Source organism: Apteryx rowi, unplaced genomic scaffold (genome assembly GCF_003343035.1).
Source record: "Apteryx rowi isolate R43461 unplaced genomic scaffold, aptRow1 scaffold_266, whole genome shotgun sequence".
NCBI lineage: Eukaryota > Metazoa > Chordata > Aves > Apterygiformes > Apterygidae > Apteryx > Apteryx rowi.
Window position 1 is genome coordinate 613223 of NW_020449041.1, and position 3091 is coordinate 616313.

Genomic DNA, 3091 nt, shown 5'->3' on the forward strand with positions numbered 1-3091 from the left:
TGCAGTTGTTATCCCTGCCTTGATGCAAGCAGCAGCACTATGGATACTGAAAATGTACTCGTGCCTTCTCTTTTTCCCTGCACACACTGTGCAACCTTCAGTTTAGTGTCATCAGTGGGAATTTGGTGCAATCTGCATCTTTTGCAGCTGATTCGTGTGATATTATTTTTTTCCTGCTAATAAATGTCTGTTATTCAGTCATTTTCCCCACTTAGTTTCAGCAATCATAAGCTGTTCTGGGCACTGCAAATAAAACCCACAAGTGTCCAGTTAGGTTTTGGAGCAAACTCCTCCTCCTCATCACCCCCCCGCCCCCAAAAGCTTTCAGATCATTATGTACATCAGAGTTAGGGAAGTCTTTCTGCAGTCAGCTATTTCTGCTGATTACCAGCCTAAAAATTATAGCTTTGACAATACAGACCCACTTCCTCCTTCATAAGATGTATTGACCCAGTTCTCATGTAGAGGAAGTGCTATTTAACATTTCCCCAGTGGCTTCCTGGTATGTGGGTATTTTTCAGAATATTTTCTTAGTTGTTACTTTGTTATTTGGGAGCATCAGGTCTTACACTTGGTGAGAAGAGGTGCTGGCCTGTTCATCATGGCCCTTGTGCTCAGCAGAGTTGAGCTTGTCTCTTGTCTGTGTTGGGCTGCTTGCAGAGTGCAAGCAGAGAGAGATGGTGTTTTGGTGCACCAATTGATAAAGGTTTATGTGGCAGGCTCTCAACAGGGAACTGCTTTGAAAATGACAGATGCTTTGAAAAAGTAAGTGCTCATATTTAAATAGCTTAAAAGAATATTACCTTTGAGATCAGTTGGAGTTTTACCTAAAGACACCTAGGGGGAGGGCACAACAGTTGAATAGTTCTTACAGTACCTCAACAGTTGAGACTTTTATAGTTGCTGTTTGAGCCTCTATTTACAAAAGGCATCAAACAAAATTGGCTGTTGCTAGCTGTATTGTAGTCAGATGCTGTATAAAGGTGATCTAAAGAAAGGATGGGAAATAGGCTTGTAGGTTTTTTCCTCTTTCCTCCCACCTCTTCCTCCCCAGAGCCCCAGAATAGCTTTAAAGGGACTTTTTGTTGATTTTTTTTTTTCTTTTATTTCTACTGCTTGTCTCATTCACATTGCACATGTGAGTCTTAGCTCACTCTGGAAGTCTCTCTAGATAATGGAAAAAAATCAGAGGGTTTATGGCATAATGAAGTAAATTAAGTCCGACTAGCTGAAAGTGGCATCATTTTTGTTCTGGCTGCTTGAAGCATTTTTCAGGGTCCGGGGGAGGCTGGCAAGCTGCTGCTCTTCGCARTGCATCCATTCCTCATCCCAAATGTGAACAAGCTGCCTCAGCTCCCAACCACCTGAACATGACCTTGGAAGAAAAGAAATGTTCACTCACTGGGTATGTCTGACCTCTGCTGATAAGGCCACAGTTTTGTTCTACTGGGAGGGAGACAGTGGGAAACAAGGGATAGAAAGCAGGGAATTATGGGGGGGAGCTGTAGTTCTCCAACCCTGAGTTTCACCGAGAGTGGGACATGCTCCCAGTCACGGTACAGTGGAGTGGTTTTGTGGTCTCCTTGCTCCCCTCAGTCCTGTGCGCTATCAGGCAGTGTCAGGTTGCCCTTCAGAAGACAAAGGAGTTGCAAATCATTTGACAGGAATGACAACTTGACTGCGGCTGTGCTGCCCTGTCATTGGCGCTGATCTGTGCTAGACTTTGGCAGCAGCCCCGTTAACGTAAGCAGTGCTCTGCTGGGTCAAACCACTGGTCCATCTAACCCCATGCGGTGTCTCTGACAGTGCCACTGGGGGATGCTCCGTAGGGAGAAGATACAAGGTCGGCCATTATCTGTGGTCCCTCTCCTTGCAGTTCCCCAGCATCTGCAATAGCAGGATTAGGGATGTTAGAGTAGGCACCCCTGCCTGTTCCCTTTAGTACCTCCTTTGGCCCTCCTGCCTGTGAGTCTGTCTAATCTTTTGAGCCTGCTCATACTATCTGCCTCCGCAATTTTGTGATAACATATTCCAGAAGCTCACTGCCTGTTACGCAGGAAAGTGCTCTATTTAGTGTTTTAAAAGAATCTCCTACTATGAGGATTGCCTGGTGTTTGAGACAGAAGCTACTAATCAGCCCCATCACACTGCATGGCACACTTCCTAACCAGAGGTAAGCTTGGAAGTGATTGATGGTGAGAAAATGTTATTTCACAGGGGAGTCCAAGGAGGCTCACTTTGATTAGACAGAAAAGAGGTGAGTTACTGGGAAATAGAAATGAGGAGTCCTTGTTCAGAGTGCCTGGCCCTCACTTGGCATTTGAAGGACCATTGAAGTCGCTATTAAATGTAAGTGTGTGCAACTGTGTAATAGGGCACTTATTCCAGTGGGAGCCTTAAGAGCATCCATGCATGGCATGGTGCAAAATACTCTGGCAACCTCTAGCAAATTTCAGTGGGCAGAGAAAAGCCCCAACACTGTGCAACTGGAAGAGAGCACTGGAGGTCATGGGCATTGCTCAGGCGGGAGGCTTTTCCAGTGAAAAATGTCCATTGGAAGGGGACCTACAGATGGGGACCTACAGATGGAGGTAAAATATCCTCAGTAATTCCTGACAATCTGACTTTTCTTTCTGACCGTCTGAGGATTGTTTCTACTCCAAGCTTGTGAGCAGACAGGCTCCAGGGCTATCGCCTCGTACCATTAGGAGTGAAGTACTTGATTAAGGAAAGAGGGACCCTCTTTTTTGCGGGGAGAAAGTGGGGAGATGAATTTCCTTCAGACTTCAGTGGCAACCAGCCCTGAAACACAGGACAAACCTGATAGAAATATGGTGCAGGAAGTCCTATGGACAAACCTCAACCAAGTCTGCTCCCATCTCYTTCCCTGGAAATACCAACAAAACAAATATCCCAAGCCATGTATTGCAACATCTAGCACTTAACTCCAAGATGCCCCCCCATCCTGTCCCACATAGCTCTATCAGGGTGCAATAGGGGTTCCCAGGCTACTCTCCCTCCTTTTTTGGAAGTTTTCAGAACTTAATTCCCTTGGTTATTAGAAACTTTTTAATTGCTAGCATGAATTTAT